Source organism: Ursus maritimus, unplaced genomic scaffold (assembly GCF_017311325.1).
Source record: "Ursus maritimus isolate PB19 unplaced genomic scaffold, ASM1731132v1 scaffold_5, whole genome shotgun sequence".
Taxonomy (NCBI): Eukaryota; Metazoa; Chordata; class Mammalia; order Carnivora; family Ursidae; genus Ursus; species Ursus maritimus.
Genome location: NW_024426663.1, coordinates 47,796,660 through 47,823,693, shown reverse-complemented (window position 1 = coordinate 47,823,693; position 27,034 = coordinate 47,796,660). Strand labels below are relative to the sequence as shown.

General features: G+C 42.4%; 1 protein-coding gene across 2 annotated transcripts in view; it reads right to left on the bottom strand.

Moving 5' to 3' along the window:
* PPP2R2B (protein phosphatase 2 regulatory subunit Bbeta) overlaps window positions 1-26,339 on the bottom strand; it is a 445,381-nt gene extending 419,042 nt beyond the window's left edge. Inside the window, exons 1-2 of one of the 2 annotated variants that reach the window (XM_008691430.2) lie at window positions 26,284-26,339; window positions 25,198-25,275 (exon numbers count right to left, since the gene is read on the bottom strand). The gene's annotated coding sequence lies outside the window, so the exon portion shown is untranslated. Of the gene's footprint in view, window positions 1-25,197; window positions 25,276-25,395; window positions 25,482-26,283 lie in introns of those variants that run through there. The other variant, XM_040622264.1, reaches the window with a different exon arrangement.
* Window positions 26,340-27,034: the final 695 nt, after the last annotated feature.

Here is a 27,034-nt window from a genome sequence, read left to right as displayed (position 1 = left end):
TTTGAGCCCATTATAAAGCTGGATATTACTCAGGCAAAGATATTATAGAATTCATGAATAGACTTGCTTCCACTTGGTATAATTTAGTCTTAAATAAACTGTAGGCATTTAGTATATACCTTCTGAGTCAATAGCAGGCACTTAGTAAAAACTTCCTGAGTGAAAAAACATTCACAGATTATGCTGCCCATAATTAACTTGAAAGAACTAAGCAAACACCCCCCCCCCAAAAAAAAGCCTGTCTCCTTCATTAGAAACAAAAGATCAGTAGGGTGACCTAAGTTCCAAACTGGCTACTTCAAACCAGCCAGTACCTCTTGACCTCAATTGAAAGCATCTTTTCCAAACCCACTTTAAAATTACTGATTTTGTGCCAGCCCTGTACACCCCACCCACCCAGACACAGAATGGGCAAGGGACAGAAAGAACTGATGTGGAATCTCTTCAATGAGATGATTCTGACGCTGCTGTTTTGTGCTGTACCATTTCAAGCATTTCAGTGTGCTTTTGTACCTTTTTTTCTCTTTGATTCTCTGAACCACCCCACTTTACAGAAGGGAACAGAGGCTGAGAGGATAGAATCATTTATCCAAAGACAAATAGCCCCTGAGGACATCTAGCGTTGTTATACCAGTCTCATTTAGTGAACTTGCAGATTTCAGAGCCATCAATCCTATCGATTTGGACTCTCTCTCTCTTTTTGTAAGATTTTATTTATTTATTTTTGAGAGAAAGAAAGAGAGTAAGTGCCTATGAGCAGGGGAGGGGCTGAGGGAGAAGCAGACTCCCCACTGAGCAGGGAGCCCGATGTGGGACTTGATCCCAGAACCCTGGAATCATGACCTGAGCTGAAGGAGCTTAACCAACTGAGCCACCCAGGCACCCTGATTCAGACTCTCCGAGGACAGACAAGGAATCTACATATTCCATATGCCAAGTGATTCTTATTTGAGTTTGAGAACCTCTGGAGTAAGGTATTTCATTTCACGCTTCGGCTTGAAAGGTAAGGGTTACAGAAAGTTTTTCAAATACTCTTGTCCCAAATCATGTGTCTCACCGCTTTGGTCCAACATTTCGTTGGCACCCTGATGTTGTATTAGGCATTAGTGAGTGATGGGGTGATTTACTGACTCCTGCTCTAAAGGAGTACATTTTCCAGAAAAAAGGAAGGACTAATAAACTATTACCTTACAACATCATAGGGATTATGATGGAAGGAAGGGGTACGAAAAGATTCTTTGGGATTACAGAACCCCAAAAAGTCAATGTTAGAGATCCACTCTTGGGCATTAGGCATTATTTACAAAAAGCGTCTGTTAAAAGGCAATTATCTTACTGGGAGCCACGGCCAATGAACAGTTAGCAGTCATTAACCCCACCAACAATGAGACTCTGATAGAACAAATGCCATCACAGATAAGAGCAGGGCTACCAAGAGAGGAAGGTCTTTCTAAGGAGACAAGGAGGCAGAAGGCTCAAAGGCATTGGCAGAGGAGCCTGGAGGGAGGGCCCAAGAGCACAAAGCGATCTCTGAAAGGGAAACCAGGAGCCCAGGAGGGGGAAAGATAAAGGTGACCCATTTTAGGTGCCATGTGAGAAGGGCCCTGGAATCTGGCAGAACAGAGCCTAGAGACAAGAAATTCCCCAGATGATTTCCACACGCCAGGTTCTGACATCAAACGGCAGAAAAAAGCAATTAACTGGGAGATTGTTGAGTGCTGCACTATGGACCAGGCTGCTCCAAGCTTTTCTTGAGACCATCTCCTGGGAAATCAGAAGCATTCGCTTTGGTGTCGCAAAGCCCCAGCCGGAGCCCTCGCCTCGGGGCCTCCCAGCAGCCCACTGGGCCTTGCCTGCTGCCCACCCCCCACTGAAGCCTGCCTCTTCTGGGAAAGTTACCCTGATCTTCTCTTTTCCCATGTCCTTACAACCTCCTCTGGGGGACATTTCATCATTACATTTTTCATTTTGCTCAGAAGGAAAGTAAATCCCAAGAAAACAAAAATTAGCTTATTTAAGATCGGTCAGGATGAGCACGGCCAGGTTTTCACTTTCAAGCCAAAGCAAAGCAAATTCGTATTCATTCTTCAAGTCTTAAATAAAATGTCACATCTTCAGGGAGAGGCTTCTTAATGCCTCAGACTGGGTCAAATCCTCCTGCTACAAACTCGCAAATACCATCCTTTCCTTTCAAACCGCTCATTCATTACTGAACATAGTTATTGAGCTATGTCAGGCACTGTACATGGTGCTAAGGAATCAATAGTAAACAAGACAAATAAGATACCTGCCCTTTTCTTCAGGGCTAATTATCACTCCTAACATATAGGGTTGTGGTGAAGATTACATGAGATCATTCATTAAAGTGTTTAGAATTCTGCGTGGCATGAAGTACTGTTCGATTACTTTGATAATTGCCGTTAAGTATCTAATTTCTTTGCCAGACTCTAAGTGGCAGGAGGGTAGAATTTTGACTTTTCTCTGCTGAATCCCCAGTGTGCCGTTCACTGCCTGGTGCATAATAGGAATTCGATAAGTTTGTGCTGCATTGAATTGATTTGAACTGAAACAGGCAGATTCTGACATACCTTTCATCCCCTCCCCCATACTCTCCAGCCAGGATGTGAAATTCACAGCTTGGTAGTTCTGATTTGGAAGGAAGAGGAGCCTCTTTTTGGTTAGTTCCTTCACCCATTCATATAATATTTTTAGCAGCTATTATACATTAGGCATGCTTCTAGATGTTGGAGATACGACAGTAAATAATACATTGAGGTTAAGCTCATTGAGTTTATATTCTAGAAGAAAGAGATAGACAATAAGTAGGTAAACATGATATCAACAAAGTTATTTCAGATTGAAAAAAGGAATGACCCAGTAACTTATCCAAAGAAAACAAAAACACTAACTCAAAAAGATACATGCATTTCCATATTCACGTGCAGCCTCATTTACAGTAGCCAAGATAGGGCAGCAACTTCTGTGTCAATTGATGGATGAATGGATAAACAAAATGTGGAGTACATATATACACAAAGTAATATTACTCAGCCATGAAAAAGAAGGAAATCTTGCCATTTGCAACAACATGGATGGACCTTGAAGATATAATGCTAAGTGAAACAAGACAAAGACAAATACTGTATGATCTCGCTTATACGTGGAATCTAAAACAAAACAAGCCATCCCTCTTCCCCAGCTCAGATACAGAGAACGGACTGGTGGTTGCCAGAGGAGGGGTGGGTGAGGTGTGGGCAACACGGGTGAACGGGGTCAAAATGTACAAACTTACGGATATAAAATAAATAAGTCATGGGGATGTAACGTACAGCACGGTGACTACAGTTAATACTCTATTGTGTATTTTAAAGGTGCTAAGAGAGGAGATCCTAAAAGTTCTCATCATAAGAAAAAATACTGTAACTATGTACGGTGATGAATGCTTACTGTGGTGATCCTTTCACAATACATACAAACACAGAATCATTACACTGTACAGCTGAAACTAATGTAATGTTATATGTTAATTATATCTCAATTTTTTAGAAAGCAGAATGAAGAAAATAAAATGGGGGTTGTGGTAGAGAGTGACTGCTTGGCTTGGATGGTCAGGGAGGGCTTCTCTGAGGAGGTGGCATTTCAGCTGAGGCCTGAAAGACAACTTGCTTGGCCAAGAAATGATTTCGGTTCATTCTCTTACCCAGCTCTGATGCTGTACATTTTCTTTCAGAGCAGTTTTGTCTTCTCCCTTAATTAGTTAACAATTTAATTCTTCCAAACGAATAATTAGCTTTTGTCTGAGATCGGTGGGGACACAGATTGTGCTGTATTGCTCACCATTGTACATCCCACCCCCGGCTTTCCTGAGAGGCCAGCAGAAACCTGATTCACATGGGTGATGGGGAGTCCAGACCAACTGCAGACCTGGCTCCTTAAGCATGTGACTAAAAGAAGGAAGAGGTGGGCAGCAACAGATAAGACTAAAGAGGATTTTGAAGATGGAGGACAGGCTCGATTAAAAGCAGATGCAAAGGGAAAAATAGAACCTAGCTGGTTATAACGGAAGATTTTGGCTCTCAATGAAAAGACTATCCAGTGAAAAGCGTAATAAAGCCAAGCACATTTTCCACCAAATTTTATATACTAATTCTCACCATAGCTACAAAAAGTAGACAGCTTCTCTTCATTTATGAAGAGATGTTAGAGCGAGTAGGCAACATTTTTTCATTCTAAGGCATATGAATAGGGCTTGATTTTCATAATGATAACAACAGTAATCACATCAACCATCAAATCTAAGTTCTTACTAGGTCCAGTCCCTCCGTGAACAACTATGCCTAGGACATCTCATTTAATCTTTTTAAAAAAAAAAGATTTATTTATTTATTTATTTGAGAGAAAGAAAGAGAGAGAGAGAGAGATCACAAGCAGGGGGGAAGGGTAGAGGGAAAAGCATTATTCTCCACTGAGCAGGGAGCCCGATGCGGGGCTCGATCCCAGGACCCTGGAATCATGACCTGAGCTGAAGGCAGATGCTTAACTGACTGAGGCACCCAGGCCCTCTCATTTAAATCCTCTTGAAAAACTTTTAATAAAGTAAATGTTATTATTTTATTTGTTTATACATGAGGAAATTTGCAGAGATGTTAAATGACTTGCCAAGTGCGAGCAAGTGGAGGGACTAAGATTCCAGTGCAGACTTCTCACTCCTACCCCCACACTGTCTGGATGCCGTGCTATTTCCCGGGCTACATGATCCTGACATTCTCTTCCCTGGAGTCTGGCAGAGAACAAAGCACCTACAATGACACTTGACTTCTGTGTGTACTGATATGGAATTGGTGGGCATTTGATAGGGCTGGTCAAATTTACTTCTGCCCTATTTGAAAGAAAGGGTTTGCTAGTGACTAGCATCATTATGTGGGGGAACTATAACCAAATCCACACACCTACCCCTCAATGCCTCCAGAGAGTCAAGATGCATTGAAGGGTTACTTTTTCTAAGACACAGTGCCAAGGACCAGGGTGGGTGGGGGAGTATGTAAGATGGAGAGTGTAAAGGTGAATGGGGAGGTAAGAAATCAATGAAAAATATGAATATATTATCAATTAATTACAGAAGGGCCGCAAGAGCATAATAGATAAAGTGCAGTTAGGAAAATCTCACATGTAATTGGGACATTGAGTTGGATTCCACGAAGACTTCCTGGAGGTGGCAACATCTGAGGTAGGCTTTGAAGGACAGGGAGAATTTGAATCTGTGGAGATGTGAATGGGAAGAACATGCTGGTAGGAATTAAAAATTAGAGCAACAGTTTGACGGTAGGGAACCTCAAGACTCATTTGGGGGAATAGTGAGTACTTCTGTTTATTAGTCTATATAATACTGTGAAAGATGGTTTTTAATGTTACTTTATGAACATGAAAATAATATTATATTTCCTTAAAATTTTACTAGTTATTCACAACTCAAATTACCCTATTTATTCTAAATTAATGGAATTATAACACATTTTAAACCTATAAAGCAGATTCCAACTTCACTGTTTGGGCTAGACACTAATTTTTTTTTTTAATGATTTTTTATTATATTATGTTAGTCACCATACAGTACATCCCTGGTTTTCGATGTAAGGCTCGATGATTCATTAGTTGTGTATAACACCCAGTGCACCATGCAATACGTGCCCTCCTTACTACCCATCACCGGTCTATCCCATTCCCCCACCCCCCTCCCCTCTGAAGTCCTCAGTTTGTTTCTCATAGTCCATAGTCTCTCATGTTTCATTCCCCCTTCTGATTACCCCCCCTTTCTTTATCCCTTTCTTCCCCTACCGATCATCCTAGTTCTTATGTTCCATAGATGAGAGAAATCATATGATAGTTGTCTTTCTCTGCTTGACTTATTTCACTTAGCATTATCTCCTCCAGTGCTGTCCATGTTGTAGCAAATGTTGAGAACTCGTTCTTTCTGATAGCTGAGTAATATTCCATTGTATATATGGACCACAACTTCTTAATCCAGTCATCTGTTGAAGGGCATCTCAGCTCCTTCCACGATTTAGCTATTGTGGACAATGCTGCTATGAACATTGGGGTGCATATGGCCCTTCTCTTCACTACGTCTGTATTGTTGGGGTAAATACCCAGTAGTGCAATGGCTGGATCATAGGGTAGCTCAATTTTTAACTTTTTAAGGGACCTCCACACTGTTTTCCAGAGTGGCTGTACCAACTTGCATTCCCACCAACAATGTAGGAGGGATCCCCTTTCTCCACATCCTCTCCAACAATTGTTGTTTCTTGCCTTGTGGGCTAGACATTAATTAGCTCTCATCTGGAAATAGGAGATTTCAGCCTCCCTTATCCAAGCCGGACAAAGAACTGCCCAATTATTCAGTCTATACAATGTCTCAAAGCCTTTGGAAGAAGAACCCATTCCAAAGTCAATCCATAATGTGCTTTGTCTACTTCTCTCCTGCCCATCTCTGGGCTTTAATTAAACCAGGAACAAATGAAAACGAATGACTATGCTAAAACAGTAACAGCGCATTTTGTAAGGACTTCTGTGGCTATACTCTCTGTTTGGGCCTTCACCCCCAGGAGCAGGCAGCACCGTTTCCTTCTGGACAGATGAGAGAACGTTAGAGGATTTGGAGGTCACCCAGCACATGGATCCAGGTGGCAAGATCTTAGCTTTCTGACCCTTCTGCCACTCTTTAGAGATAAAGAGAAGGTCTGAGTGATCAGGTTTAATGCCTTCTGCAGAAAACACTTTTAACACAAGTTTCCCCTTGATTCTGAGAGGCCATAACAGTAAACCTTTCAGGAAGCAGCAGGGGAGAAAATGCTCAACCTGTTGCTCTTGCAGTATGGAGAAAAGACTCGATCGTTCAGTGAAGATGCTCCCCTGGGAGTGCCGCCCTGTACATGCAGCCTGAGCAAGAGCTCTGCATGTCCTAAGGAGTAGTGGAGTTTTTAAGTCAAATTTCAAGCTTTTTGAGAGGCTACGCATTCAGCTGTCTCCTGCATCTGGAGAGAGTTACACACTTCCGTTCCTCTCTGTGTCAGTCTATGAGTTTTGCTTTACAGCTGGGTTTATGAACGTCAGCACTAGTGACGTTCTGGCCTGGATAATTCTGTGCTGAGGGTGGGGGGTGGGCGCTGGGAAGGGGAGTTCTGCTGGGCCCAGTACGATGTTTAGCAGCGCCCCCAGCCTCAAGCTGCAACGTCAGGAGCACCTCCCCACCCTGGTTGTGACGATCGAAAACGTCTCCAGATGTTGCTAAATAAGCCCTGGGGCGGGGGCAATAGTGTCCCCCACATCCACACACATGGAGAATCACAGCTTTACAGCGAGATGCCTCAGAGACCAGGGCTAGGGCCGTGGCCACGTTAATTGTAAACAAGGCAACATTGTGTCGGCAAATAATCATATGAGGAGCAGTCAGCAAACTCAGTGCTTCTGGAATTCTTCCTGTCTTCCTTTCCTCATCTCACTCTCTCACACAGCTGCTGTGTAAATCCCATGAAACAATATTTGTAAAAGGGCTTTTGAAAATTTGAAAATAGAATGTTGTTGTCATTTGGTTTACCTGGGTCTTTAGGCAACCACTGATGCTGGAATGTTGGAAAATGACAGCTCTATTCTGTAATTGATTAATTAATTAATTATATACTTATTTGTTTATAATTTTTTTTACTTAAATTCCATTTAATTAACATATAGTGTATTCATGGTAGAATTTAGTGATTCATCATTTGCATATAACACCCAGTGCTCATTATATCACGTGCCCTCCTTAATGCCCATCCCGCAGTTACCCCGTCCCCCAACCACCTCCTCTCCAGTGACCCTCAGTTTGTTTCCTAGGTTTACGAGTCTTCTGTGGTTTCCCTCCCTCTCCGTTTTTGTCTTTTTTTATTTTTTCTTCCCTTCTCCTATGATTCTCTGTTTTTTTTCTTAAATTTCACATATGAGTGAAATCACGGTATTTGTCTTTCTCTGACTTATTTCACTTAGCATAATGCCCTCTAGTTCCATTTACACCATTGCAAATGGCAAGATTTCATTTTTTCTGATGCCTGAGTATAATATTCCATTGTATGTAATTTAGATTTAAAGGCATCCCATCAACCTGGTTTACAAACAGGGAGTTGAAGGCTCTTGCCACTAAAATGGATATTTCTTAAGTTGGTTTTTTTTTTAAGATTTTATTTATTTATTTGACAGAGATAGAGACAGCCAGCGAGAGAGGGAACAAGCAGGGGGAGTGGGAGAGGAAGAAGCGGACCTCCAGAGGAGGAGCCTGATGTGGGGCTCGATCCCAGAACGCCGGGATCACGCCCTGAGCTGAAGGCAGACGCTTAACGACTGAGCCACCCAGGCGCCCCTAAAATGGATATTTCTTAAAGTCTCCTATCTTCATGGCCTTTGCTGATTGGAAATCTGGTGTTAATTCACACATGCATGCATTTGTTCAATACTTATTTGTTAAGTACCACTGTGTGCCAGGCACTGTGCTGGGCACTAGTGATAGTTATACAACTTGTAGCTGTAGTAGGCACAGCAGATCTGGCCCTGCCTTTGTGGAGGTTATATGCTAGTGGACAAAATATACAAGGAGTAAGAAAACTATAATGCATTTGGCAAGTGCTATGAAGGGTAACAGCCTGGACCTCCTAGAAGGGCCATGAAGCTTAGAAACAGGAGTTAGGGGAAGCTGGCTAGGGAAAGCGACACCAGAGCTGAGGTCTGAATGAGGAGGAGGGGTTAGCAGGAAAAGAGAGGGTGAGCAATGTGTCTGGCAAAGGGGAGAGCTGGAGGTGAGGAGCTATGGCGTGGAAGGAAACACAAAGCACAGAGTCCATGCAGGCAAGCAGTGACCAAGCTGACAGCATCCTCAGAACAGTGAAGCCCTCTGCAAGCTGTCGGGGGGCAAGCCACGTGTGTGCGCACTAAGAACACTACTGTGGCTCCAGTGTGATGAATAGAAAGGAGCTGACCAAGACAAGAAGGAAAACGGGAGAAAACCAAAGAGGCTGCTTCCACATCCAGAGAAGAGAAGATGGCATCCAAAGTAGGATAGCAGCAATGTAGTTAGAGAGAGGTCAAGGAATTCGAGAGATCATTTGAAATATTTAGGAGGAAGAATGACATAGGACTTAGGGTAGATGAGCATGTGTTTTGAGGGAAGTTAGGGAGGCGGGGTCAAGGACGACTCTAAACTACTTGGGTGGGCTTTTGGAGAAAGTAACTGCAGGTGACTACAGCCATTGTTACTAATAACCAAAAAAGTGAAAGAATGTTTATGGGTTCCTGCTAAGGGCAGGTCCCTAAGTATTAACAAGTATTATGTCATTCAAGTCTTGCAATATCCCTATTATAAAGGATCTGTTATTCTTAGCAGGTCAAGCCTCAGGATAACCTGCTGAAGGGTGCATATCTGTTAATGACAGACCCAAGATTCAAATCCAACTTCCTGACTCCTGAGCCTGCTTTGAACCACCATGTATAATCATTATTAACTCATCTGAGTGTTTACATTTTACATTTAAATCATAAGTCTTTCAGTTACTAACAACATCTTTGAAGGAATCACCGAGTCACTTAAGCTCTTTCAATTTCAATTTCTTTAGCCAAAATTTGTGTATTAGAATACCTCCTTTACAACATTGATATAATGATTAAATTGGTCCCAATACTAATAGTGAGAGAGCAAGCATTTACTGAAAGCCAACTATATCCATGCCGTGCCGTAACATACTTTGTGTTAATTTAATCCTCGCAAAAGCCTTAAAATAGCTTCAACAATAATGTCACAAAACAGGACACTGAGGCACAGACAGATGAAATGCCATAGTCAGAGTTACGTAGCTGGGGATGCAAACCTGGGTTAGCCACTGGGTCATGCTGCCTCTGCTAAGAAGTGAGATCGAGGAAGGCCCTGATGCACCAGGAGCCCAAGGCCTGCAATACTGTGAAGGCTCCATGCTGGCTGCAATTTTTACTCAATGTCAAGTTTATCAAGTTTTTGGTAAGTGCCAGGCACTGTGTTAGGCAAACAAGATAGATATGGCACTTGTTCTAATGCCTTTCTTGGAATTTTGGAAAGCCATTTCCAGTCATGATTTTTCCCCCACTTGTCAAGCTGCCTGCCCATGAGAAGTCAGGACATGTCAGTCATTGACGTGAAAGGTTTCAGAACAGGCCAGGGACGTGACTTCATCTGGAGACAAATACTAAGCATTGAGAAAAAGAGCTGCTATGTGTCGGCCAGAAGGCGGCACAGAGGCCCTCGGAGGGGGTGCTGCCTCCCTCCCTGCCCTCTCTGGCAAGGAGCACGGAGTTCAATGTCTATGTGTGAGAAACAACTGGCTGATAAAATGGAGTCCGAAAAATCTACCTAACAGAACTTTCGTCGCCAGAGGTCAGGGAGCACAGTTTGATGTTTTTGTTTTTTAATTAATTTCTTTCTTTTTTAGACAGAGAGCACAGGGGAGAAGGGCAGAGGGAGAGGGATAAGCAGACTCCATGCTGAGCATGGAACCCAACATGGGGCTCGATCTCACGACCTGAGCCGAAATCAAGAGTCAGACACTCAACCGACCAAACCAACCAGACACCTCATGTTCATGGTATTTTTTTAACTGGAAAAGCTATCAGAGAGCTAATCTAACCCCGTAACATCACGCGGGAGCCTGAGCCATGGAGACATGAAGCGGTTAGCTGGCAGAGGACACCTGTGGCTTTGGTTGGACCCCTCTTCCTTTCTGCAGAACCATTTCCTCCCTCTGTAGAATGGGGAGATGAAAAATGATCTTCCGGCTTCCTTCAAAGTCCACTATGCTATGAATCTATGTGTTTAAATCACATAGTTACCTACTTGCTCATTAAGAACATGTGGACAAATGATACTGTTATTAGGAGTAACGAGCATTAATTAATTGTTCATGTTTGTGGATGATGTAGGGGCAATTAACTACCTATGATTCTCCTTTAACTGCTTTGGCATTACGTTGCTGGAACCTGAGCCTAGAATCTTCCATAGATGTTTACTGTTCTTTCCAGGAAGGAGGCTTGTTTTTGTTTGCAGCCATATGTAAGTAATCCTTTCAGTAAACATGGAGTCTGCTGGCCATTTTAGGCTCATTTTCAAACAAGTTTATCAAACTTATCAGATGTGAAACATTAAAAATAAATAATTATCTGGTAGCTGGAACGACAGATTTTTAACATTTTCTTGGAATCTGCTTTCAGGTGCGTAATAGCTAACATTTACTTAGCATTTACTCTGTGTCCTATTCCGTCCTTTATGTGGATTATTTGATTCATTCTCACAAAAACCTATGAAGGAGAAGCTATTATATTCTCCATTTTAGAGAGGAGAAAAGTAAAGTTAAATGAAACTAAGGTTATATAACCTATTCAAAGTGACACAGAAAGTGGTGGCACTGGGGCTCAAACCCAGTCTGTTCAGTTTATACTTTTTTTTTTTTTTGAGTAGAGTTAACACACAATGTTACATTCGTTTCAAGTGTACGACTTAGTGATTTAAGTGTCTCCATCATGCTATGCTCATGCTTTTAACTATGGTAAGTTCATTCTTCATGATGCCCTCAGCTTTCATTAGGGACAAAAAGGGTATCACTTTCTGTGAAAAGAAATGCAAGTAGTTTAAAAATAATACCTGGAGGTTTTTGTTGAAGTTTTTTTCTTTTTTGGATAAAATTTATGAATTATTTTTTTAGGTTTAGTGTCATGAATTTAAGTTGTGATTAACTAATGATATTTTTAAGAGACAGCGTATCTTCAGCAAGCTGTAAATTATGTATTAAAACACATTTGCTCTCAGGTTTGTCTGATAAGAAGCTGCACTTTACATGAACCATGGCCTAATAAAGAGCAAGAATGGAAATTCTGAGGCATGTGTGAATGCAAAGTTGTAGAAAATTAACACCAGTTTTCCTTGGGAATTAGGCATTTAATATCAATATTTGGAAGTCATTACTGCTTGGATATCATTTGTACGGACCTGCCGGCCTGGCAATCTTCTGGTAGGTGTGATGGATGGTAGAGAGGAAGAAGAACACACTGAGAAATGACTTGTGCCATCATTTGGGGAAAGGTTGCCTTAAACTGTAATCAGGAGAATCATTCCTGAAACAACAGTTAGTAATGATTCTTTAAAAATGACCGACACAATTATGGAAACGCCACGCATAGTAAAGAGTAACATTTTTTTTTTTTTAAAGATCCCTCGTTCCCCAAGCTACAGAGTGAGAGGACACTGCCAGTTCTATGAGCTCCCAAATTGAAGTGATCTCAAGAATGCCCTTGAAAATCGATTTCTGGTCACTAGAACTAACGTTTTACAAGCTCCTATGATGGTTCTGAGCAAAGATGTGAACACCACAGTGAGCTCCAGACCACGGGCAGTTTTCCCCTCTGAGAGGTGAGGTATGAAGACCTCCAGGTTCGAAGCACTAACAAAACAAACAACAAAAAAAAAGTTTGATTTTAAACGTGAGGTTGAATTTGCATAGCACCACTCTGTAGAAGATCATGTTACTGAAGGTCTCCCTTGAGGTGAAATGCTCTCGGCTTATGTGGAAGGTCAAATGACCAGTCCTTCATTTTACTAGTACTACTTCAAACATCAGGGTATGCCCATGCTTACGATCCCCTAGTGGCTTCCCACGGTACCCAGAATAAAACTCCTATTACCTACCGAGGCTTGCGAGGCTCACTGCCTCTGCTTCCCTCTGCAAACTCACCCTCCTCCCACTCACTGCCCCAGTCACCCTGGGCTACCTTCTAGTCAGGCCACGATGGCTTATGCCTCAGGGCCTTTGCACTCATTGTGCCCTGTGTTTAAATGCTATCCCAGCAAGTCTTTTGAACCTGGCTTCTACTCATTATTTGGGTCTTAACTGCTGCCTCTTTGGAAGAGCCTCCACAGAATGACTGCTTAGCGGAGCACCCCTACCCCCTCACACGGCCACTATCATGTTACCACATTTTATATCCTTTATAACCCACGTCATCGTCTGAAATGATCTTACGTCTTTGTTTGTTTAAATGTCCATCTTGCCACTAGAATGTGAACCTCATAACACTGGAGACGTTGGTGATTTTGAGTTCTGCTGTGTTTCCAACACCTAGTGCCCAATACAGATTTACTGAATAAATGGTTGAATGAAATCCAATTTTTAAAAAAAGATTTATTTATTTATTTATTTTAGAGAGAGAAAGGGAACACATGAGGGGAGGGGCAGAGAGAGAGGGAGAGAAAGAATCTCAAGCAGACTCCCCACTGAGTGGGGAGCCCTACATGAGGCTTGATCTCACAATGCTGAGATCATGACCTGAGTTGAAACCAAGAGTTGGACGCTCAACTGACTAAGCCACCAGGTGCCCCTGAAATTCAATTTTCTTACCCCAACCATAGTATTATAAAGGTAGCTATACTCTCCTAAAAAAAAAAAAAAAAGCGCTACCTAATAAATTAAAAATAAGCATGTTAAAGAAAAAGGCTTGACGCTTACTTGAAACCTTGAGCACAAGACCAGAAACCATCCCACAGTGTCCATGTGCTTAATTATTTATTCTCAGCTTTTAAATTCCATGAACAAATAACATAGGCACTAAGAAGAATGATGCTGGGGCGCCTGGGTGGCACAGTGGTTAAGCATCTGCCTTTGGCTCAGGGCGTGATCCCGGCGATCTGGGATCGAGCCCCACATCAGGCTCTTCTACTATGAGCCTGCTTCTTCCTCTCCCACTCCCCCTGCTTGTGTTCCCTCTCTCGCTGGCTGTCTCTATCTCTGTCGAATAAATAAATAAAATCTTTAAAAAAAAAAAAAAAAAGAATGATGCTGAGCCTGCTTAATTAGTAACATAAAAAGAAAACAAAAGGCAAGTCATCTACCACACCCCAGACCCCAGCTTCAAGGCAATCTAGAGAAGCTTGGCATTTGGGTTTGCCTGAACCGAATGTTCTACAAAGAACAAGACAATGAACCTCCACTCTTTGCCCAGCAGCAGAAAGAGAATTGGTGAAGCCACATCTGCTTCTTCTTCCTATAGTGGCCGCCATGTTGGGACACCTGGAATTGCACCCCTTTCCTGCTGCACCCAGATTCTACTCTGGTGCTCTCCACTCAGAGATGGAAGTCCTAGACCACGCTCAGATGTAGTCCTGATCTGTGAAGCCACTTAGGCTGATCCCATTTTCTGTGGCAGTGTTGGTTTAGAAGGCACATGACTCCCACTGAGGCCAAGGGGATATCTAGAGAAATTTTCTGGGGACATCTGGGGAGAAAGTCCTTCCTGTTTTGTTTAAGTCAAACAACCTTTCATTACATATTGTCATGTCTATCTGAGTGTGAAACTCAGAAGGGCAGCAATTGTTTTGGGACAAAACTGATGTTCCAGGGGCAGTCAGGCAGAAAGACGGAGAAAATCTGAGTCCCGCATGCTGTACTTCAGCCAGGGAACTAATGCTGTACTTCAGCTCAGGGAGTTCCCTGCCTCAGGACTTATGTGAAAACTTGGATTACCGCCATAACCCCTGAACTGGATGGACTCTTTGCTTTTGTCATCGGCCCCTAACCATTTGATACTGACCTGCTGCTAGAAAGAGCATGGTATAACCAGGGGCTCTGCCCCATCTAGGCAGAAGAGTAGGTCTTTCCAGTGGTCTGGAAGGCCCCTGCTTGCATCCGCCTGCCATCTCCTCTGCTTCCATCTCTCACAGCTTCCCCCTTCACTCAACTTCAGCCATATTAGCCTCATGTCTAGTCCGTGAACTTACCAGAGAAGCTCTTGCTTCAGAGCATTTGCATTGGCTGTTACCTCTACCTGAAACTCTCCACCCCAGATATCCACAAGACTTGATCTTTTGCCTTTTTCACATCACTGGTCAAATGTTATTTTTTGCACCAAGGCTCGACCCTCCTATTTAAAAGAGTATACACACACCCCGGCACCCCTACTGATTCATTTTCCTCTATTGCACTTCTATCCTTATATTTTATATTCTACTTAAAAATTTATTGTCTATCTCCTCTGCTACTGAATCCCCAGGGCCTCGAATGCCTAGCACACAGTAGGCAAATATCTATCTGTGGACATCTGCGGAACTAAGGAAGGGAAATTATTCTTTTACTATTCTAGGTATTTCGACATGAATTTTCTGTTGCTGCTGAAAGCATCTTGACTGATAGATTTCCATTGCGGTGCCTTGTAACCAGTGCCCTGCATTTTGAAGAGAGTCAACCGTGTTTTAATTTCAGAGTCAGTGCTTCTAGAACAGAGCTCCCCCCACCCAAAGCCATCAATCCATATTATGTTGTGGAAGATGAGAAGTAGAAAAATCACCTGTGTATGATTCAAAAGTTCGCTTTCTGGTCTGTATGAGACCTTGGGCAATTAAAATTTATCTCTATCTGCCTTAATCACCTCATCTCTCTGAGGAATAACCTACCTACTATCTGTAATATCTATACTATCTCTTTTATCTCTGTAATGTGGGATTATAAGAACTACTCTAGTTATCTCTCTTGGGGGTTATAAGAAATAAATGACCCATACATGTTAAAAGCAGCTAAGTGCTGTGTATATTTGTAATGGATTGTTTTAGATGACCTATTTTATTCTCCTAAAAGCATTCATTATTGTTGTGTTAATGGTAATACTGATTTTTTTCACTTGGTGACATTTATTACTTACTGAAGGCTATATTCATTAAATAAATATTCACTGAGCCTCTATTTGGTTCCAGGCTACTTTTCCAAGAGTGCTTGAACACTAACTGAGGTCAGACAGGTGTGTTACCGGGAAAAGTGGTTAAATTTTCTGAGCCTCAATTACCTCCACTGTAAAATGAGGGTAAGTTGCCTGGTATCTTATTGTTGTGACAAAGTTGAAATGGGATAATATACTGAAAGTTATTATTGTAAAATCTGGCTTAGTGAAGTCTGATTAAAAATAGAATTATCTTTTTTATTACTTTACCATGGCCAAGCATTGTATAGTATTTTCAAAGATCTTATTAACAAAGCCTCTCAACATCATCCCAAGATAGCCCCAAAAGATGAATCATTTGTCCAAAGGAATAGATGAGCCCTACCAAAACTAGGGTCTGTATGTCCTAAAAAGCCTGACTAATTCCTACTCCTTTCTTTAGGTCTCAGATTGGCTGCCAGCTACTCCAGTGAGCCTTTCCTGATTTTTCCCTTACCCCACTGTGGGTTGGGTTGTGTAACTTCACTCTTTTTCTAGCACTTTCCATACTCACACTGGATTGTAACCGACAACCACTTGTTGATATCCCTCCTAGAGAGTGTAAACTGCTTAAGGGGGTCGGGGGAGAGCAACAGTGTCTTGTTCATTCAGCCCAGGGCCTGACACATAGCAGGTGCTCCATAAATATTTGCTTTTTAAACACATTTCATGTGATTAGCATTTGGGCATGGGTGAAATGATCAGCCATGAAGCCTTTTCTCTTTCTTGGCCTGGAACGTGTTTAATTACCTAATGTTTACAAAGAGAACAGGATGTTTGACCTGGGCCCTGTGCGGAGAACTTGCTTCCCCTCCCCCACAGAGCCTTTCAAGCTCCTGGGAGTCCACTTCTCCCCAGGGTGCCTTCCAAGCACCACCAGCGTGCAGCTCTCTGCATCAAGACAGCCTCCATCACAGCTGAGAAAAATGCTTTCATCTTGTGGTAACTTGTTCATAATCAGACCAATTTTGCTTCTAGTGAATTGGAGCCCTGCACAAAGTGCAGTTACTTAGGAAATCCCTTTGTGGACTACGGCTGCATAGAGGAGATCCAAGCTGTCTTTTGACACATAGAGGAGAGGTTTTCACTCCCTCCAGTGCCTGGGGCAGAGCTAGGCTGCACAGTAACCTTGTATTTATTGGCATTCTGGTTTCCTTTAAAAGCACTCCAGACATGCTCAGATGTCTCTCTCTCTCCCCTGATAGAAGGAAGGAAGGAATAGAATTTCTCAGTGTGTCTCTTGGATCAACCCGTGTTAGAATTATTGGGGATGCCTGTGAGATTTACAAGCTCTCTGACTCCATCCCACATGCTCAGAATCAGAATCTCTAGGGGTAGGACCTAGGAATATACATTTTAACACCCTCCATCACCTCCGGGTGATTTTCATGCACAATAAGGTTTGAAAATCTTCCAGTCACCTAAGGTCACTAACTAGGTAGGTGAACCCAGTTTCATATAAGTGTCTGATGAATAATCTTAGATTGGTGGCTTGGCCTTGTTGATCCAGAAAGCTTCTGTCTGAACCAACAGCTCTTCCTCCTGAAACTAGAGTTCTTACCACAGCCACCACTACACCCTCTCTCCGGGAGCAGGAGAAGCAAGCAAGCAAGGCTCCATTTTCTACCTCTTAGGCGAAGATCTGTGACGTAACATTATAACCGCCCTATGCCTTATAGATCTCACAGACAGCTGAGAAAGGTTGTCAGTCACTGACTTCTCTCTATAAAACGAGAAGGTCATAGTCTTTACACTGCTTTGAGACCCAATCAGATTTATTCATTTATTTATTGGTGACAGCAAAAAGTCATAATCCCCAAAGGGAAACCGAAACACCATTCCCCAAATCCCTGCATTTCCCAGGGCAAGGATCAGACTTTCCTTGCAAATGTGTTAGGTAGAGAGAGGACTTCCCTTTGCAAGGAAGCCACTTGCAAGCATCAGCTTTTAGTTGAGGGTGTGTGGAAGACACCTCATGGGGTCAACCAGATTGATATTTTTCTCTCATTAGAAAACAGAATCGATAGACTGCCTCATCCATTCCTCCACATGAGCCGTCTTTTCAGAGGAAGGGGAAGGAAAGAAGGTTATGTCTGTGGAGCAAAATCAGAATAAATATCATAGTTATCTCCCAGCAATAATATGGAATGACCTGTATTGACAGACATTGAAGAACCGCGGGATGAGGAATAAACAAAATACCATAGAATTGCAGCATCAGAAAGAAGATGGCCACAGAAATACCATCAGATAATTCTGATCCTTTCCCACACACAGAATCACACGCCAAATCTGAAGACATTGCCTCACGTCCAGAGTGGGCCATTTCTACCACGGAAAGCGCTCCTGTGACAACCGCGCGGAGAATGGCACGTGATGACATCGTACATGAAGTGTGCTTGTTGCACAAATCACATGCAAGAACTACACACGGCGAACCTTTCATGTGTAAGTGTCTTCCAAGGACTCCACTGAGTGAACAAGGCTTAGAAGTTATCCCAGCCACAGCAGTACAGTGGAAGCTTCGGGCCACTGCCAATCGTGTGTCAAGTGCGTGACGTCCGTGAGGCCACCCAGGACAGTGGTTCCAAATACCACGGGTGTGCTGACGCCTCCCTAATTTCAACCTCTGCCTCCAGCTGCTGTTCTCTCTCTGAAGAGCCATACTCGTGGATACAACTTTCTTCTTGGCATCTACACCCGAGTATCTTATAAACATTTCATGCTGAGTATGTGCAAAACGAAGCTCAGAACTTTTCTCCCTCGGGAGTTCAGGACATGCTGCTCCAAGATACGCTGCTTTGGGATAGTGACTCTTTTGAGCTAAAGCCACTTCAAAAATAGGGAGCAGCTTTCACAGAATTCCCCTTATTTGCCTAAAGACAGAGTCTCCAAAGGAACTCTGCTGTCACAAATCCTCTCTGGGAGTGCCATCAACCAGGGAACATGGACTCTTATCCCAGGAGACGCTAGAGGAGACACCACCCCCAGACGAACTGGGTCACAAACTATCACACCGGCCATCTGTTGTTCTGAGAGCCCATTCCTCTTTCCTAGAAGTCATTTTCTTTCCTCTAAGAGGCGCACCTCCCTCCTTCCTTCCCCTATTCGGATGACATACAAACGCTCACATCTCAATGCCTTTCTGCATATTCATAATGTTTTGCTGTGATGCCTCCATGTACATAATATTAACGTTAATAATTTTGTGTACCTTTCTCCTGTTAATCTGCCTATTGTCGGTTTATTTCACAGACCCAACTACGGAACCTGAGAGGCGGGGAGAGAATGTCTATCCTCCTCCACACCCCAACCGTGTTTCCTTTCCAGGTTTCCCAGCCTCCCCAGCTGGTGTCCACACACCACTCAGTCGCTCAAGGCCAAAACCTGGGAGCCATCTCAATTCCTTATGCTATCCCTCCCCAAAAATCCAGTCCATGACCTCCAAAATATGTCTGGACTCTCCTCTCATCATCCTTACCTTCTTTCCTCTAATAAAACTACACTGTCTCTTAATAGAATTCTAAGAATTTATGAAAATGGTGTCAAGTTAGTCCTTAAACTCCTTCAAGGGCAAGGAATCCCATTATTCTCAAAATAAAATCCAGACTCTGTGAGGTGACTTGAAGGTCCTGTCTGATTGAGCCCTGTCCTACCTCTCTGGTAGGTAGCCCAAGGCCACAGCTTTCTCCCAACCAGTTCCTGTCATACTGAGCACTCCTTTGTGTTTCAAAAACATCATCTTTTAGATGGCCCTGGGCCTATATGAGTACTTGTTTTATTACTTCCTACAATGACCAAGGCATGGTTCTTTGAATGCTGGCTGGCACATTCCATTCCTTCAGACCTCAGCTCAGGTGCCTGTTCCTGAAAGAGGCTTTCCCCAGCGCCCTGCACAGAAGTGACTTCCTCCAGGAGCTCTCTCAGGCCACCCCGCTTACATCTTTCCTAGTGCTCATCAAAACTTCAGATGATCTTCTAATTTTATACTTTTTTTATTGGCTATGTCTCTCATTATAAAATCTTTTTTTAAATTGTACATGATAAAATACCTAAAATAATTAGGTATTTTAAACAACACAGCACATACAAAACGGAGGTATATCCAATGATATAATCACGGTAACTAATCATCATTACTGAACATTTTCTACGTGCTGCATTGTTGAAAATATCTGATTATATTCTAGTAACTGTTCTTCAGACAGATTTTATTATCCCAATTTTCTGTACTAGGAAATGGAATAATGAAAAATTTGAGGTAACTTGCTCTTTGACAGTAACTTGCTCTTTGACAGTAAGAAGCAGGCCAAATTTTTAACCAGGTATTTTATTGTAAAACATAGCCTCTTAATCAGGCTACCACACAGGTTTTCCTGCATAAATGTAGGGTAGCTATTAGGCATGTTCATAGCAGTGTTATTACAAACCTTGAAAATTGAGGAAAATAAATTAGGGCATATCTACTGTTCATAATATGAAAGATGGTCACTATACACTGTTAAATGAAAATATCTATTAATAAAATAGTATTTCCATTATGACCCTTTTGGTAAAAAAATATTGATTTTGTTCATTATAAACTAACCAGTCCTTTTTGCAGTTTCTGGCACATGGTGCTTGTTTGTTGACTGAATTAATTAATGACTATACATAGTCCAGGAGCTAGAAAAAAACACCACAAACTTCAGCAGTATTGATCTGTGGATTGTGAGATTATGAATGAAATTTTTTTTCTGATTTTTTTTTTGTTTTATTAAAAATTCTCTAGACTGAGAACACACATTTTAGTAATCTGAGAAGGAAAAGAATAAATGTTGCATTTTTAAAAATTGCTTAGGTTCTACCTTGCATGACTTCTTCCCATTAAGTCTCTCCCAGATACATGAGACACCTACCTTGTCTGTACTCAAAGCACTTTAGTCTCGAGTCAAAGTACTTCTTGAGCTCACTTTGCCTTACAGTAATTTTACTGAAGTGACGCCTTATTCTTACGCACCAATTCCTGGCTCCCCACCATAAGTGGTGCATTCCTTGAGAACTTGGACTGTATTTTATTTTTCTTTATTACCCTCTCATTTTCTAGGGCAATGCTATGGCTCTAATAAAAACTCACTCAATGTTTAGTGTTGGGTTCACAGTATGATGTATCCACTATCCTACTGGATAATTTGGAATGTGAAAAATTCTAGCCTATTAGCAGATACCTGAGATACACATTGAATTAAATTAGCAATAACAGTGCCGTGCTGAGCCACAGTAGAACCTGGAGTAAAGGAAAAATAAATTAGTAATACTCATCCTGTCTTTATGTAATATTTTGATATTTTATTCGTCATGAATTCTTTGTATTAATTTTGGTTTTCAAAAACATTGCATTAAAATATTTATCTTTATTTCTGTCACTTCACCTAGCCTCAGCTCTACTTTTATAATACAGTATTAGCAGGTACTGCAATCTGAGTATCTTATAACAATCTAGACACTGTATGTATTATATGTATATTTATGTTCTGTACATGTAGAATTATATATAAAAATATACATGACATATGTATGTATTATGCATACACAACTTTATTCACCTAGCACTCACTGCCATCCTAACTGATGTCTGTATTAACTCCATTTCACATACAAAGAAACTTAAGCACAGAGACATTAAGTGACTTTGCCAAGGTTACCACCTAGAAGGACTTATCAAACTCAACACCAAAAGAAAAATAATCCAATCAAGAAATGGGCAGAAGACATGAATAGACATTTCTCCAAAGAAGACATATAAATGACCAACAGACACATGAAAAAATGCTCCACATCACTGGCATCAGGGAAATACAAATCAAAACCACAATGAGATACAACTTCACACCGGTGAGAATGGCTAAAATTAGCAAGTCCAGAAACGACAGTGTTGGTGAGGATGTGGAGAAAGGGGAGCCCTCTTACACTGCTGGTGGGAATGCAAGCTGGTGCAGCCACTCTGGAAAACAGTATGGAGGTTCCTCAAAGAGTTGAAAATAGAGCTATCCCACGACCCAGCAATTGCACTACTGGGTATTTACCCCAAAGATGGAAATGTAATGATCCGAAGGGACACCTGCACCCCAATGTTTATAGCAGCAATGTCCACAATAGCCAAACTATGGAAAAAGCCCAGATGTCCATCAACAGATGAGTGGATAAAGAAGACGTGGTGGAATATTACTCAGCCGTCAAAAAAGAAATATTGCCATTTGCAACAACATGGATGGAACTAGAGGGTATTACACTAAGTGAAATAAGTCAATCAGAAAAAGACAATTATCATATGATCTCACTTGTATGTGGAATTTAAGAAACAAAACAGAGGATCATAGGGGAAGGGAGGGAAAAATAAAACAAGATGAAATCAGAGAGGGTGACAAACCATGAGAGACCCTTAACTGTAGGAAACAAACTGAGGGTTTCTGGAGGGGAGGAGGGTCGGGGGATGAGGTAACTGGGTGATGGACATTAAGGAGGGCATGTGATATAATGAGCACTGGGTATCATATAAGACTGATGAATCAAAGACCTCTGCCTCTGAAACCAGTAATACATTATATGTTAATTAATTGAAGTTAAATAAAAAAATTAAAAATTTAAAAAATTTAAAAAATACAATAAAATAGAGAAAGTGGTAGAAATGGAATGGAAAAGTCATTAATAGGAATACATAAAGTGGAAGGGAAAGTTGAAAGTTGAATAATTTTTTTTAAAGATTTATTTATTTATTTTAGGGGGGCAGTGACGAGGGGTAGAGGGAAAGAGAGTCTTAAGCAGACTCCACACTGAGCAAGGAGCCTGACACGGGGCTTGATCTCACCACCCTGAGATCATGACCCTGAGATCACTACCTGAGCTGAGACCAAGAGTCGGATGCTTAACCAACTGAGCCACCAAGGTGCCCCTGAACGTTGAATAATTTTTAATGACTTTGATCCGTGTAGAAAACCAATTTGGGTAGCGCATTAAAAAAAAAGAAAAAAAAGAAGCTGATTGTGAAGACCTTGATTTTTATCAAGTGAAAGTCATTCATTAATTCACTCAACAAACACCCAACTGCCAGTGCGGCACTGTTAGCATAGGTTCAGTGACATCAAAGATAGGCTGGCCTAGGCACCTGTGGCAGTGTGTCAGTATCCAATCTGATTCTCCTCTTAAAAAATATTTATCGCTTTATTCACCATTTGAAGTGGCTTTTCCAGACAGAAATTGGTAGTGAGTATCATTCTGACTCAATGAGCAGTTAATCTAAGTATGCTCCTTATTCATTATAGGCGGCAAGCATGTGGACGCAGGCTCGGTTCACCTGCAGTCATGATGATCGTCTCAGAGCAGGCAGGAAAAATGCAGATTCCCGGGCCTTACTCCAAACTACTAAGTAAGAACCTGTCTCCAGAACAATGGTTAAAGAGCTGAGGTTTTTCCAATCCCACAGACTGGGTGGAAACCTAGCTCAGCCATTTATCGGCTCTGGAGCCTTCGGCAAAGAACTTCGTCTTGTGTGTGCTTGTGTGTTTAGCTTCGGTATCCTCATACGTAGAGTGGGAATAAAAATACCTACCTCTCACAAGGTTTTCATGAGCATTGAATTAGAATGAAGGCCTAATTATAATGATATTTATAACAGTTTACAAATATAGAGTACTTTCAAACCGTCAGGCACTGCGGTGAATGCTGTGCCTACATATCTTCTTAACTTCTCCCAAGCATGTAGCAGAGGCCTCACTACCCCGTGAGTCCTCAGTGGATAGGAGCTCTAGCCTGGGTAGCCACCCAGATCGTTGGACTTGGCGGGGAGCCAGTCACAAACACAAGATTTAAGTGCAGGCTCTGAGAATAATGGATAACCTGGAACAAGTCAGCCAGGCTGGTGGTCCCCAAAGCCAGCCTACTGCATCAGAATCGTCTGGGTGAGCTCGTTAAAACACAGCATACCATCCTGGTCCTTGAACCTCTGACTCCGTAGCTCTGGGGGAGCTGGAAGTCTCTATTGTTTAAAAAGCCCAAGAGATTTTGAATTATGGCCAAGATCTAAAGCAAGTGGTTAACTCGAGCTTCAGATTTCTTAAAATTCACGAAGCTGGGGAGTAAGTCATTGTTTCCCCCTCGCCTTCTTCATCTCCAAGGCCTAGGACAAAGCTGCCACAAAGAAGTGCTCAGAAATATTTTGGATTCGATAAGCATAAAATGGGCCTAACAAAGCCTGTGTTGTCTGCCTCCCAGGGGCTTTATGAGAAGTGTTTGTAAAGCTTCAGTTTAAAGTGCACCTAAAAAAATAGAAGATGCCATACAGTAGTATAATTTTATAGATGTAGTTATTAACTTCTTTTACTGTGCCTGCTCTCACCCCTTAAACATAAATCATTTGGTTGGGAAGTACCCACCATTACAGGGGGTTTCTGAAAATAAATTACAGCAAAATTGCAGATAAAACACCTCCTCCAAATTACTCAGAATAATTTTTACTCAAATTATTTTTATTCAGAATTAAAATGCTGTAGAGGGACCCAAAATGCCACATGCATTTAGACACGTTAGTTTCCACATTAAAGTTCAAACCTGTCAACTGTTCACTTCCTCATTCATTTCTATTAGCTTCCGACCTGTCTTACAGCCCGTCTGGCTGACGGTACCTACTGCCGACACAACACAGTCTGTTTCAGGCACCCTCACTGCATTCCACGAGAACAGCCAAACCTTTAAGGACACCCAGCAGAGCCATTCTAGCTCCTTCCAGTTGCCTATCATTCAGCTATTTTCAAAGGCAGACATCCTTCGGGAGAGTCATGGAAGTCTGCAAGCTCTGGCTTATGAGGAAAGACAGTGAAGAGAATGAGAAACAAGTTCTGCAGGAGGAGGGAAATGGATGCATTATCCCAAGTAAAGGGCCTGGAATAGGAAAATCTCCTGAGAACCAGAAAGGCAGCTCTATGCTAATAGTGGGATTCCATGCAGACCCAGTTGATAAGACTAGACCCGAATTCTTCACTCCGCTGTGCGCTGCAGGTACAGAGAAGCAACTGATCTTCCACCGAGAATGGAAGGAAGAGATTAACGTCTGACCATGCAGCCATGTTTGGGCTCACAGTCCTCCAGAGCTGACAGACGGTCCCAAAACACGACTTGCCCCAGTGCAGCTTTTCTCTCTGTGCAAACCTATTTCCCTGAAAGTTCATGTCAGTGCTGCCTCATTGGTGGGAACAAAATAAACGTCAAAAGAATAAAAGGATAGAAAGAAATCATTAAATCTATTTCTAGCTCAGACGGCTATTCTGGGATGTGTGGGACCTTACATTCATGGATGCAAAGATGAATGTTTTCAAATCTTGAACCAGCACAAACCCCCAAGGAGGCAAGGAAAAGAAGAGAGGAAGCTTCTCCTACCTTCTGTGGCTCCAATCTCGATGGTGCCTTTCACTTGGCTGAAGCACCATAGTGTGTCCTGGGTGAGCGCCCCAACTCCTGAAAGCAACACAAGGAGACACTTCAGGTTAGGTGAGGGTTTCCTGCTGTCCTTAAAAGGCCAACAGGGAAGGAGACACATCGTGGAAGCTACACATTTCTAAAAGGAGACTTGCACACCAGGTATCATCCCGTTGGAGAGGAGACCCTAAGGAGTGCGGGCAGAACGGCCGGTCTCGAGCAGCGTGGCCTGCTGTGAATCAGGGCTCTGTCCCCTCCATCTGACCACACTGCTGGGACTATGGAGCAATTGGAGTTCGTCCCTTCTGGGCCCCTGGCAGCGTCCTAGCGCGGGCCTGCTGTCACACCCTGTGTGACTGCCCCTTTTCATGGGAATACTAATGCTTTCGATTGTTTTCCTTCTGTGGTGGTGGGGAGGAGAGGGAGCCAGTTCGTTAGAGGGGAGAGAGGAAAAGAAAGACAACTTTTTTTCCTTTTTTAACTGGTTTCCCAGCTCGCCTGGCTGAACGGCCAGTAAGGGGTCAGACACTCAGAACTTGCATCTCTCTTGTTCACTTCTTGACTGCTTGCCAAAGTCCGAGCTGACTGCAGAGGAGAGGAAAGCAAAAACAGGTTGGGGATGGGAGTGGGGAGGGGGAGGGGAGGGCTGACAGCACTGTGGAGTCACTGCTGACAAATGTGACCTACTTTGTTCCATGCAGATTTCGGTCTCAAATGTGAACCGAACCTTTGGTGGGGGAGGGGTTAAATTTTCTGGCTTTTCTGGCTTCTGGTTTCTAAGAATATATATATCCAGTACGAATGCTTATGCTAATATACCTGCTAATATATGTACTAATATATGTATTCAAGTCAGAAAAGTCCTTTTCAGAGCACTTCTGAATCGCAGTGGTGCCAGTTCACTTCTCGACAGCATGGCCGTTCCCGTCAGTTCGACTAGGTTTTAAAATTAAGAGGAATGTTATATTGTCAAATTTTGGGAGAGGCTATCAGTTTAAGAATGATTATATGAGTAGGAATAAAAGCACGTATCAAAACAAAACTGACCTTTTAAAAACGCACACAAAACTCAGTAGCCATCCCCAGTGGGCCACAGAATTTCCCTGAACTGAAACCTTCACTCCCTCAGCCTTGTGAGAGGAGGGCTGGGCCCTATGTGATTTTCTCACTGGGAATGACCTCACATTGGAAGGAAGCCGCATAGGGTCACTATTAAGAGCACACATCTGGGGCGCCTGGACGGCTTAGTTGGTTAAGCGTCTGCCTTTGGCTCAGGTCATGATATCGGGGTCCTGGGATTGAGCCCCATGTCAGGCTCCCTGCTCAGCGGGAAGTCTGCTTCTCTTCTGCCCCTCCCTGCTCTTTCTCTCTCAAATAAATAAAATAAATAAAATCTGCTTGAGATTCTCTCTCTCCCTCTTGTCCTCTCCCAGATCTCTTTCTCTTCCAAATAAGGACACCTTTTTAAAAAAAGTGCTTAACCCAATCAAGCAACTTAATAAATGATGTTGTTATTAACAAAGATTCTAAACTGTTCAATAGGAAAAAAGAGGAAGAACATTAGCTTAGAAATTTTCAGTTAGTTGCTACAAGGCAGGCACCGTGCTCAGCACTTTACATAGATGATCCCATTCTCACACAGATAATGAAGAGGTACTCTTTTAACCCTATTTTACAGGTGAAGAACAGAGACCCAGGAAGTGTGGGTAACTCATCTGTGGTCATAGCGAGGACACGGCAGAGCTGGGATTTCCACGTAGGCTGTCTGATTCCCAGTCTCCAGTGTGCTGAGCTCACC